The following is a 13,550-nucleotide window of genomic DNA, read 5'->3' as shown; positions in this document are numbered from 1 at the left end:
TGGAGAAGATAGGGCAATCAACTGGTTACCTAAAGTGTTTGTACACTAATGCGAGAAGCCTGGGCAACAAACAGGAAGAACTGGAGGCCCTGGCCCAGTCCAAGAAATATGATTTAATTGGGCTAACAGAGACTTGGTGGGATGACTCACATGACTGGAGCGCTGTCATGGAAGGGTATAGACTGTTCAGGAAGAACAGGCAGGGGAGAAAAGGAGGAGGAATTGCACTATATGTAAGAGAGCACTACGATTGCTCTGAACTCCAGTATAAAGAGGGAGAAAAACCTGTTGAGAGTCTATGGGTTAAGTTTAAAGGAGCAAACAGCAGTGATGTTGTGGTTGGTGTCTGCTCCAGGCCACTGAATCAGGTGGATGAGGTAGATGAGGCTCTCTTCGGACAACTGAGTGAAGCTTCCAGATCGCAGGCCCTGGTTCTCATGGGGGACTTTAATCACCCTGACATCTGTTGGGAAACCAATACGGCAGTACACAGGCAATCCAGGAAGTTTTTGGAGAATGTTGGGGATAACTTCTTGACACAAGTGCTGAAGGATCCGACCAGGGGCCGTGCGCAGCTTGACCTTCTGCTCACAAACAGGGAGGAACTAATAAGAGAAGTGGAGGTGGGTGACAACCTGGGAAGCAGTGATCATGAGATTGTAGATTTCAGGATCCTCACCAAAGGAAGAAAGGAGAGTAGTAAAATACACACCTTGGACTTCAAAAAAGCAGATTTTGACTCCCTCAGAGATCTGATGGGCAGAATCCCCTGGGATTCTAACATGAAGGGGAAAGGAGTCCAGGACAGCTGGCAGTATTTTAAAGAAGCCTTATTGAAGGCACAGAAAGAAACCATCCCGACGCGTAGCAAGAGAGGCAAACATGGTAAGAGACCGGATTGGCTTACAGGAGAAATCCTTGGTGAACTTAAGCACAAAAAGGAAGCTTACAAAAAGTGGAAACTTGGACAAACGACCAGGGAGGAGTTTAAATGTATAGCTCGAGAATGCCGGGGGGTTATCAGGAAGGAGAAAGCGCAGATGGAATTGCGACTGGCTAAGGATGTGAAGGATACGTACACGAATCCATGGGTCCGGACTTAATGCATCCGAGGGTACTGAAGGAGTTGGCAAATGTCATTGAGGAGGAGGAAGGAAGGAATTTTCCTCCAGGGTAGATTGGCAGAGGCCCTGGAGGTTTTCCGCCTTCCTCTGTAGCATGGGGTACAGATCACAGCTGGAGGATTCAAAGTATTTGAAGGGGGTCTTCAAAGTATTTGAAGGCTTCAATATCTGAGATACAGGTTCTCTCGTTGCTTTAACCCGTCCTTTCCCATTTTCACTATACTGGGAGATGTCCAGCCTGTTAAATACATTTTTTTCCTGCCACTAAATAAGTGTGCTTGGTGTGTCTGTGTCCCAAAGAGTGCTTCACTAAAATATTGTTACAATATTATCCAGTGTAGCAGAGATTCATATTGCACAGGATCCATCCAGCATTTTAGTAAGTAGATTCCAAGAGAAAGAAATTCAGATATCAAATTTCTTCTTCAAACTACCCTTGTGGGAGAAGAGGGGAAAGAGTACATTGAGTAGGATGGATTGGAGCAATGGTCCCCAACCTTTTGGGGCTGCCGGGCACCCGGAGCTGGCACCGCGCATGTGCTGCGCGCATGGCCCAGATCATTCGGCGGGCACACATAAATTCCCCGGAAGGGCCATGGCACCCGCGGGCACCACGTTGGGGATCACTGGATTGGAGGAACATGGTGTGTCCACACAGATTTTTATTAAATTTACCGGTACTTGTCTGCAAGGAATGTTACACTCTACCTCAAATTATACTACATTTCTTTAATTGTACTTTCCATTTACATATTCTGGATTTTATTTGAATACATTTAACTTTTAAAATGTATTCTTCGGTCTCCTTTTTCCTGAAGTGGAAGTATTAAGATTCTCCCTCCATTTACTGTTAGCTTATTATGTAAAATCAGATTTCATATTTTTCTTTGTTGATGTTAAGTATAATTTACCTTCCTTAAAACCTTTTTTTTTAAAACCAGTACAGCTGGGCATACATTAGTTCACAAGACTCATTTTATATTCCTAAATTTGTATCAGCCAAGTTTCAGACAACCCTAACATTTTAAACAAAATGGTCAAAGATTAAGGCACAGAACTAAGTTTCCGTTTTTCAAATTTATAGTTGTAACCAGGCAGGCCTCACCACCATAGGCACCTCCTGCTGGCCACTAAGGGAATTAGCTCTTTGGTGCTGGATTGGTGTCACACCTGCTGTTAGCTATTATTCTCCATCTCTGTGTTAGGACCCTCGTTCTTCTCAGATCGTGGCATCTTCCCTCTGGGTACTGCCCTGCCACAGTGCCCCCACATTCTAGGGTCTTACCCCTCAGGAAACTCTCAGCCCCCTATACACAGCTTACCTCAGTAACCAACTGTCAGTCTTCATCTAGCCCCTTACATAAGTGGCAAACTGCAGTCTGAAATGACCACTCATCATTGGCAAGTGGGTATGGACCTGCTATGCTGGCCTATTCTGGCTGCCTTCCCACAGCTCTAGAACCCTGAGGCTTTGCTTCAGGCCCTATAGCCTGGGAGCTTGCCTGGCCAGAGCTACCCCAGCTCTGCCTGCCTTTCCCCAGCCTACTCTAAAATCAGGAAGTCTTTAGCTTCCCTGGCAGCTAGGTCTCTCGTGCTCCTCAGTTGGAGCAAGAGTGTGCTTGTCTCCTCCCCTCCAGGGAACCTTTATTTATACTGCCCTCAGCTGGGCCTTAATTGGCTCATGCCAGCCACAGCTGCTGGCTCCACAGCACCACTGCTCCAGCACTCTCTCAGGGCTGGGTTTTAACCTTTAAAGGGCCAGTGCAGGGCAGATGCACCATCACAAAATTATAAAATAACTCAGGCTTTGAATAATGAAATCTGGCAGAACCTAAACCAGAAGAAAAAGCAAAATGTATAGTTTTAAAATGTTCCTTGCCTGACAATTAGAATGCTAAACGTTACAATGGTATTAGCTGAGCCAATCAAATAAGCCTTCTGCTTTTGTGGAAGGCTAATGTATTAAGGATAAGATATAATTAGTTCCATTATTTTTATTTTTTTCCTGAATAGTGTTAATTAGGTCCCCTGGAATAAGTCTGCATATTTTGTAGAGTATGTAACTGTATTAAGGCCCAGTCCCTGGAGAGGGTAGATCCCTGTGCCCATATGTAGTCATTTGCAGGAGCAGGGTCTAAGTCTCCTAAACAATGAACTGTCACTAAACAATGAATTGTCTTCAATAAAGACTTAATAATTTTCAATGTTATGCTAAATATGTACCTTAAATAAACCAAATATTAGAATTCAAATTAAATTTAGTTTACCCTCCCCCCCCCGATTATAACTGCTGAGACACTACATATTACTGACATCCAGAGAGACTTCCATTAAATCACATCCAAAGAATTTCACTTCAGAGAAGAGACATGCAGTAGAAGTTAGTTTTAAAACCACCTGTCCTTTTATAATTAAAAAAAGATAATATGGGTTTGACACTCATCTAAGTCAAGCTATTTTGGATGTGTATTTTAATGTCAGAAGCTATAATTTATTTGTATTGCAGTAGTGCTTCGGAGGCCCAAACAGCGACAAAGACTCACTGTACCAATCACTGTTCTGATACACAGCAAGAGTCTCTGTCCCACAGCATTCACAAGCTGAACAGACAAGAGAAACAAAATACTTTAAGAGGAACAGAGATACAGATGTGAAATAACTTGCTCAATGTCAAACAGCTTGTTACTGGAAGAGTGGGTAATAGCATTCAGGCCTCACGACTCCAAAGCCAATGTACCTTATCCACTAGATACCAATGTACCTTATCCACTCTGCCTCAAGTCTAATATTCAAGAGCAACTAATACAGGTCACAAAGGAAAAAAATATTTGGTAGGACAACCAATTTCTGATAAGCATCTGAGTTCCTACGTAACTACAGGAAATAGTTTTAAAGTTACACTGGGGGCTGCACCTCTTGCTTGTTATGCTTGTCAACCCCCATCTTTCTGGGAATATGAAGCCCAGCTCTCCCCCCGGCTGCTTGGGACAGCCAGGCCAAGGTGACACAGCCCTGGCCCTCCCCGTCACCCCCGGACACTAGGCTAAGGCCAAAGCCAAGCCATCCCCAGCTACCAGCACCGGCCGTAGTGCAGGGAAGAGGTGGCGCCAACCCCAGATCTATCCCCTTTCCCCTCCCTCAGCCACGCCTGATCCAGTTCTCTCTCCCCAGCCACCAAGGGGACAGAGAGGGGCTGAAGCCTCACCAGGCCTCAGGCTCTTCCTCCAGCTGGAGGGCTGGGCAAGGCAGGGCAGAAGTTACAGCGCAGCAACCCCTGCTTCCCCCACCCCGAGCACCGGGGAGGAGAGAGACCGCAGGGTATCAGCCCCAGCTCCAGAGCACTTGGGGAAGTGGAAGGAGGGAGAAGGCAGGCAGGACACAGAGTGACATGATGACATCATTCTGTCGTCCTGCAGGGAAAAAAGATATTTATATAGAGAGAAAAGCGATCTTGGCAGTGTCCTTAAAAATTAAGATACAAAGCTAGGTATAAATTTGGCTGAATTTGGTCTCTTACCAGTTTTTCAATTTTATACCAATCACAAATACATAAAAAATGTGCCTAAAAATAGCCTCTACTCAGAAGAATACCACTAATGCTGAATAGTTGGAAATCAGGTCTACAGCACATTAGTTACACTGTATGGGAAAAGTTTGTTCAACACTCAATTGCTTATTTTCATTCATACATCTCAAAGTCAGAATGGACAACTAATCTCTAGTTTGAAGTCCTGTGTAACAGACCATAAAACTTTCCCAAAATAATTCCTAGAGTGTATCTTAATTTAAACAGTGACAAAGAATCTACCACGACCCTTGGTAAACTGTTACAACAGTTAATTGCTCTCACCACTAAGAACATGTTTTATTTCCAATCTGAATTTGTCTGCATCCACTTCCAGCCATTGAATTCCTTTCTCTGCTAGACTGAAGAACCATTATATATTTGTTCTTTGTGTTCACAGATCATAATCATGTCAGACCTTAACCTTCTTTTCGGTAAGCTAAATATATTGAGCTCCTTGCATTAATCACTATAATTAAGGCATGTGTTCTAACCTTTTTATCGGGCTCACAGCTCTTCTCTGAACCAACCCTCTCCAATGTATGAGCATCCTTCTTGAATAATGGGCAGGAGAACTGCATACAGTATTCCAGCCGCAGTTGTACCAGTGCCAAAGGCAGAGGTAAAATAACCTCTCTTCCCTGTATATTTATCCCATGAACACATTAACTCTTTTGGACGTAACATCATGCTGGAAGCTCACGTTCAACTGACTGTACAAGATACTGCCAAAATCCTTTCCACAGTCACTATTTCCCAGAATAGGTGTTTCCCTCCTGTATTGCCTAAATGAATACATTTAGACATATTAAAGAAACATAGTTTGCTTGTGTCCATGCTACCAAGCAATCCAAATCATTCTAAATTAGTGATCTCTTCATTATTTACCACACCCCAGTTTGTGTGTCATCTGCAAATTTTATCAGTAACAATTTTATGTTTTCTTCCTAGCCATTGATAAAGATGTTAAATAATGCAGGGTCAAAAACCACCCCCTGCAGCACCCCACTGGAAACACACCTACTCCATGACAATTCCCCATTTACTGTTACAGTTTGACATCTATCAGATAACCAGTTTTAACCCCTTAAATGTGCGCCACATTAGTTTCATAGCATTCCAGTTTAATTAAAACATCATGCAGTATCAAGTGAAACACATTACTGAAGTCTTAGTAAATTACATCAAAATAATTTTTATCAACCAAATGTGAAATCTCAACATAAAAAGATACCAAGTAGTCCAATAGGATTACAAATAAACCCGTGTTGATTTCCATTAATTACATTACCTTCCTTTAATTCTTTCTTATGCAAGCCTAATATCAGCCACTCCATAATCTGTGGGGACAGGTATGAAGCTGACAGGCCTATTACTACCCGGGTCATCCCATTAAAAATTGGCACATTATCTTTCTTCCAATTTCCTGAAGTTTCCCCAGTATGCCAAGGTACATTGAAAATCAACATTAGTGGCCCAGCAGGCATCTCAGCCCGTTCTTTTCAAACTACCGGATACAAATTATCTTGACCTACTGATTTTAAAATGTTCAACTTCAGTAACTTTCATTTAGCATCCTCCCAGATATACTGGTCGAGTGGAATGAGTATCACCATATAATAAGACTATATCGTCTGCCCCTTTGTCTCTTTGCCCGTGTGTCTCTTTGCTTCACTTTTTAGTTTTCTATGATTCCTAACACTTGATTTATATTCTTTACCATCAACTTCTTTCTTTCATATATAACATATTATATAGCTGCCTTCACTTTCCCTTTAAATAAGGTTGGTTTTGTAACCAATGCACTACCTTCCTCAATTCTGGCTTTTTGGGTATCTAGTGAGGTGTTCTTAAATGATTTTCAAATACCATTCACATTTTTTCTAATTAAATTATTCCATGCTGAGTTAATTGTTCTAAATTGTTGCTTTGTGAAACTGGCCTTATTCTAGCATACAGTATTAATGGTCTGGACTTCATGCTTTACCACATTGTCTTCTAACTCAGTGTTTCTCAATTTTATTTGGCCACAGAACCCTTTTAAACTCAAAAGAATTTTGCGGAACCGCTAATAGTCTAATATATGGACATCAGTGTTAAGTAGTAGCGACGAGGAGTCCTGTGGCACCTTATAGACTAACTGAAGTGTAGGAGCATAAGCTTTCGTGGGCAAAGACCCACTTCGTCAGATGCATGTAGTGGAAATTTCCAGAGGCAGGAATAAAAGTAAATTTCCAGAGGCAGAGTGTTAAGTAGTGACATCATCATCCCCACTCTCTGGCTTAGCTGGTATTACACAGGGACAATTATTGTGGCAACCACAAATGAGAATTGTTTTCAATAAAATGCATAAATACTTAACTATTATTTTTTAATCATAAAATTTTACTATAATGGAATTTTCTCGCTGAACCCTTATTTTCACTTAGCAGAACCCCGGGGTTCTGCAGAACATCATTTGGGAAACAGTGTTCTAGCTCTTAACTTTCTTCCCTCTATCATAAAGTTCTTTATGAATGAAACTACCAGAAGCATCTGCTAATAATACAGGTGTTGAAATGTCAACAGTCTGACAAGTCAAGAGGTTCTGGAACAGCTTCCTAATAGACATTTGGGGGGCAAATAACTTAATTAGTTGTAAGAAAGAACTGGACTAATTTATGTGTAGAACTGTATGATATGGTTGTAATTTTAGGGAACAGGGTTCAGCAGTCCCAGGAGTTCACTTCAAGTCTACGACCCAGGATTATGTTCCTTAAATTGTTCAGGGTTCAGCATTCCACTTGCAGGGCTCATCAAGAGATTCTCTCTCCTTTCTATCCCTCAATGTATTCTGATTATTTGTTTTGTCTACTTCTGAAGCATCATAGACGATGACAGCTGGAAATGGAGCACTGGATAGGTAGGGCACGAAGCATTCTCTCTCCAATAGTTTCTTACTGGTTCTTGCTCAGCTGCTCAGAGTCTAAGTGATCACTGATAATGGGTCAGGAAGGAATTTTCACCCAGTAAAACTCCCCAATCACACTGACCATGATCTTAGAGGATTTTGCCTTCTGCAGGTGCAGGTCACTTGCCATGATTATCTGGGATCTCTCACTTACTCCCTGTCTTGCCCTTGCAGAGGCCTTAGACACTGGTGAACCCTGATTCCTCTTGTTCTCTCTGAGGCACATCATATCTTATCTACTGTGGGTTCCAATACTTTGGTTGAATTTTGGTTGTTGGGTGATATTGGTGGCCTGTGACATACAAGAGGTTAGACTAGGTGATCGGTTGTCTCTTCTGACACTGAAGTCAATTAAATCTAAAATAGGTACTATTCTTTATATGACCATCCGGAACATTTAGCCTATCACTGATGGACAGCAGACCCCTTAGTGGTGCCTTCCTCAGTTCTTTCAAAGGCAATCAAAAAGGCATTTTAGAGTATTCCTCTAAGAGATCCAGTAATTGTGATCCAAAATCATTGTTAATTTACCTAGTTCTGGTTAAGGTCTCTGACAAGGCCTTTTAAATAATGGCAAGAGATTGGAGGAGACAGAAAGGAGAAGGACTGTACTCAGAGACATTAAATCTATCACGATCACTTATAAAATTCCACCAGGAAATCTCCTGGAACAGATTATCCTGTACTACCACCCATTTCCTCCCAAGAAAATATGCCTTTCCCCCTATTTTTTGCAGCAAGAAGAGATACAGCTACCCTCCAATTAATAGACTCAGCTGGAATACAGTACACTTCTGTTTCACAAAGCAAGTGACTTATCACTAAATTATTCTCCAAGTTATTCCCTTGTTACAATATTCTAAAACATACCATAAATATATCTCACAAAACTGAAAACTGTACGGATATAATAAATCACCTTATCCTTCAATCTATTACACAGAAGTTTCCTCTAATACTCTTGGGAAACTGTTCTATAGTAGAGATGTGAACGAATAGTCGAATAGACGATTAACTGACAAGCCTAGGGTTACCCGTTAATTTTCTCAACTACTCGTATTCCCCCACAAATGCTGGGGGGAGCTGGCTTAAAATCCAGTTCCCCCACCAAACACCAGCTCCGTGATGCCACCTACCCAATGTGCTGCTGCCTTTGATAAGGGTAGCAGTGCAGAGTGGCAGGCAGCCTGTCCGGGAGGGTAGGTGGTTTTTAAACTGGGTCCCCTTGAGAACAGTCTCCCACCTGGCACCCCACACTGCTGCCTCTGACGCAAGGGACTCCCCAGGAGTGGAGCCAGATTGCACTCGCTGCCAGCCCTACCCCAGGGACTATAGAATAGTTAACTAACTACTAAGAATTCATGCGGTTAGTCAACTATTCTATTACCCGCTATCTAACATCCATATTCTATCGGAAGTATTAGAGCTTACTAGAAGATGTTTCCCAACCCTCCATTTTAAAGTTTTCTATATTATTTTTTAATCACATTATTCATGATTCACCTTGACCACATTCAATAGCTATTCTCTCTTCTTGGAGTTGTTTACATCCCTCAAGTTTTAAAAACTACACATGCTGTAAATGCTAAGTATTAATTGTAATATGTCACACTGTACATATTTCTTTAAGTGTCATGTAATAGGTCAATCAATCCAGCCCCAGAAATTCCTTTAGACTTATCAACACCATTACAGTAACGAGATGCTCTGAACAATACTTATAGCCAGATTTTTTAAAGTATACAGACACCTGAAGATGTTGCCTAGTGGGATTTTCAAAAGTTCTTAAATCCCCATGTATAATGTTTTGCTAGTGCAATACAAATGGGGATATTACACATGCCATCCAATTTTTGTATTTACTGTGGTCAGATCACAATGTAAGCTCATATTTCAAACATTGCCACACATTTTATGACCTTACTGCCTTCCAAAATTCCTCCATATACATAAGATCATTTCCCCCAGATACACAAATGCAAGTTAATACAGGTTTTGTATCTCCGGTAGATATTCTTTCCTTACTAGTATGCGCCACACCTTAAGTGTTGTTTGTAAATTGAATATTTTATTAGTTTCCATATAATTACATATTCCAACTAAAAAACAAGGTCAAAGCAATTCCTTATGGCACACTACTGGACAGTTCCACAATTTGCCTTTTATTTACAATCTGAGTCAGTTTCAGTCTAAATGCTAAGGCAAGTTACAATGCCAATTTGAATTAAAATATTAGGAAACAAAGGAACTGTATAGATAAAATCTAGGCCTTAACTCAAGATTTTGAAACAAGTTTTTAATTAAGATTTGAGACAGTAATTCTACAAGTTACAGTCCAGCAAGTGACTATGCTGTGTTAAACCTACCCAGTACCACACAAGTATTGATAATGTTACTCATGATAACCTTGTAACTGCTCATTACTTCTAGAAGTTAACTGACTGGGCAATACACTACAGCTCATATAAAAGTCACCCAGACCGTCATCCAGGATTTTTTTTCCAATCAAAATGGTAATGATTGCTAAGAAATAGGAGGGAGGTTGATTCCAGAGTTAGAATATATTAAGTTTTTTGCACAGAAAATAGAGTAATAACTTCTCAAGAAAATCATGGTTAAGAAATTATATAAATGACTGTGGGAATACTTTTATAATGGGTAAACAAAAATATAACATCCTCATCCATTTATTGGACAGTTTAATAATTATTCCAAGAAATATAAAACCCAACATTTAAAAATGATCCTATATATAAAATACTTAATTATAGGATCATTGTATTAGTATGTATAACATTTATTAAATCAATTCAAATCCAAATCTACCATTTTAATTGAAAGGAGTTTCACATTTGCCACCTTAAAAGCTATTATAGTTCTTATACTTGCATCAAAAACATTATATTAGTTTCAGTGAATTTATAATAATTTTTAAAAACCACCAAAAGACTGAGCAAATCTATACTGCGTCCAGAAATCAAACAGTCTATTAATATATGAAAGCAGATAAAAGAATTAAACTTTGAAGTTGCCCATTAACAAGACACATCCACTTTCAACCCCTCCTTTTCCGCTCCCTCCTCCCACCCACCATGTCTATGCATCATGTACTATATGTCCCTTTGTCAGTGTCTTTCAGCTGCAGACAGAGGCAGGGGTAAATTGGTATATATGCTAATTAGGGAACAGCTGCCATCATGAGTGCTGCATTTTGACAAAAATCATTTCATTTGGGCAGGAAAGATGGGTTATTTTCCCTCAGTTCTTATTTAATTGTAACCCACACTAGAAATACTGTAGAAAGATGCTTAATGCAGAGATTTTCATTTGTTCTGGATCGTAAGGAGTGTAGTAGAGAGAAATAAATCAGCAAAAGTCAGGCAACATTGTCTGTGATTGGGGGAGAGAGAAATAGCAAGGAATGACTGAGAAGGCATCCTGGGGAGTGAGACAAGCTGTAGAAGGTCCAATCACCACTCACTTGGGACTCATGGGAGTAGGAACAGGTGTGACAAGAGGCAGCTTCACAGACAGCTATAGCAGGATTTGGGTAGCAATGGATGTAGGAACAAGTGCTAGAGAAGGAACTAAGATCTGTATGGGTGGTGTATGCACAGGGGAGTGGGAGGCACAGCAATGGGCACTGGCAAAGGATATAGCAGGGACTAGACTAGCAGAGGGATATGTACTAGAGAAATACAATAATGGATGCTGGTAAAGGGCCCAGGTGTCACAGCCATGTGGTGTACGTGTACTGGGGGAGGTACACCAATGAAGGTGGGTCTTGGTTCAGCAGCCTCTCCCCCGCTGAGGGAGGCATGTATAGTAGGCCCAAGTCAGTAGCAGGCCCAGAGCAAAAGACGACGGGGTAAAGGGAGGAGGATGGGCCCAAGTCAGTAGCAGACCCAGGACACGAGACGGCATGGAGGCGCCGTGAGGGATGGAGGGAAGGCCCAAGGCAAGAGGAGGAGCGTGGGGGAGGGCGCTAGCAGGGGCAGGGCAGAAGACACGGGCGGGGGGAGGTAGCAGGCCCAAGGCAGGACAAGGCACAGAGAGCAGGGTCAAGAATAACCAGTGTCGGGAAGCGGCGGCTCCTGCTCGCTGCGGGGGCGGGACCCAAACCCCAAGGCCGCACCGAGGAAAGGGCGGAGGCGACTCTAAGTCGGTGCCGACGGCCCAGGCTCCGCGACCAATGCCAGAGGCGGGGTGGAACAGAAGCCTCATGCCAGAGCTGAGAGAGGCCCATGGCAGTCACCGCAGAGGCCCCAGCGCCAGGCCGCGCCGCGCCCATACTTCGTGCCCAGCCGGCCCGGAGGGTGCCGGCGGCGAGGGCCTGACGCGGTCACATAGCCGGCCCCTCGCCCCTGTGTCCGGCGGCGGTAACTCACCCTGCTCCGCCGCCCAGCGCTGCCCCGCGGCCAAGGTCTGGGAGGAGGACGGCGACGGCCGCACAGACGGAGGCGGTGGCAGCGCGCGCGCGCGACTTGCTCCTTGGTGGGGGGTGCGCTCAAGTGCCCACCCCCCCCCCCCAGGCGCTCCTTGCTTCAGGTGGTCCCGTCCGCCCGGCCTGGCACTCACTGACGACCGCCGCGTGCGCGCGCCCTCGTGTACGCGCTCGACGCCTCCCCGTAGTGTGCGTGAGGCGAGCGGAGCCGCGCAGGCCACCTCACGTGACCTCTGTGTTTACTGGAGGTAGGATACGGCGCGCATGCGTAACAGCCTCCTGGCGGACCGAAAGAGGGAGGTAGCACCTTGCGCTCCGCGTGTGTTTCCAAGGGCGCGCGAGCCCCCGCCTGACTCGTCTGGGCCCTGCTTCGTTGCAGCCCCGGCCAAACGGCTCCCGCCTCGCGCGGCATTAGCCGCGGGACCCCCTTGCCCGACTGCTCCTTTGGCCACGAGGAGCCAGGATTCAGCTCCAGGCCCTTCCCTCCCAGGCGCCCGCAGGGGAGAGGGGCCAATACCGGCAGTGCCGGGGCCTGAGTCCGCCGCACGGAGAAACTGCTGAAGGGCTGGGGGCTAATGCTGCTCGGGTGCGTGAACCCGCACGCAAGCAGCGCCCAGTCACAGCAGCAGCCAGGCCGCGCCTCGGCCAGCGTGAGCGTCTTCCGCCTTTCCTTTGCAAGGAGGCGCTTCGAACGTCTGAGTGTTTCAACGCTCAAGTAACTGTGGCTAAGAAACGCCTTGGCTGAGCCTTTGCTTTCCTGTCCTCCGCAGAGGGGTCACAACTAGCAACCCAGGATGTCCAGCCGCAGGCGCCCTTTAAGGAGGGTTGGGAGGGGCTCTAGACCCCTCGACAATTTGACTCCTTGTATTTCATATTTGACACCTGCTTAAAGTGGATGCCCGAACCCCAGAGGCAGCTCTTAACTGCAACGGGGTTCCCAGCTTTACCTTTGGGGGAGAGCGTGTATTTATCAATCAGGGTGGATTGATTTAAATCAATAAAAACCCCATTGATTTAAACAAAAATGTGGACAAATCTGATTGGTAAACCCTAAATCATGATCACTAAAACATGTTAATATACAGCTTACTGCAGCATTTTACAAAATCTAAGGGTATACTTTGTGTAATGGTTTAACAGAGTTTGGTTTTTATTAATACAAGGAACACTGCTTAATGAGAGACAGTGATGTGGATGAAGATGTGGACATGTCTGAAAACAACATGGATCAACTTTGCAATGCATCATTCTTCAAAACTCCATGCCTTTTAATGTGATTTAGCAAATAGCCTGGAAATTACTTGGGTGTTTCTAGGGAAAAAAAGATGATTTTAGCTAATCCTTCTGGCTTGTTTAATGTTAGAATCTGAATTTAGGAAAAACCAAGTATACAATACAGAAAGCTGCAATAAAAAACTCAAGTTGCCAGTGAGTGTCATGTAATAAGTTATATAAAATAAAATACCT

General features: G+C 43.7%; 1 protein-coding gene across 5 annotated transcripts in view; it reads right to left on the bottom strand.

Moving 5' to 3' along the window:
• The window catches only part of PHF3 (PHD finger protein 3), a 94,981-nt gene extending 81,975 nt beyond the window's left edge, over nucleotides 1–13,006 (bottom strand). For 3 of the 5 annotated variants that reach the window (XM_006135513.4, XM_006135516.4, XM_006135517.4), the window contains exon 1: nucleotides 12,028–13,005. The gene's annotated coding sequence lies outside the window, so the exon portion shown is untranslated. Of the gene's footprint in view, nucleotides 1–12,027 lie in introns of all 5 variants that reach the window. The other 2 variants (XM_075923691.1, XM_075923694.1) reach the window with 2 other exon arrangements.
• Between the last annotated feature and the right edge of the window lie 544 nt (nucleotides 13,007–13,550).

The sequence above is a fragment of the Pelodiscus sinensis genome, chromosome 3 (genome assembly GCF_049634645.1).
Source record: "Pelodiscus sinensis isolate JC-2024 chromosome 3, ASM4963464v1, whole genome shotgun sequence".
Taxonomy (NCBI): Eukaryota; Metazoa; Chordata; order Testudines; family Trionychidae; genus Pelodiscus; species Pelodiscus sinensis.
The sequence above is the reverse complement of the archived record's forward strand: the minus strand, read 5'-3'. Positions and strand labels throughout refer to the sequence as shown.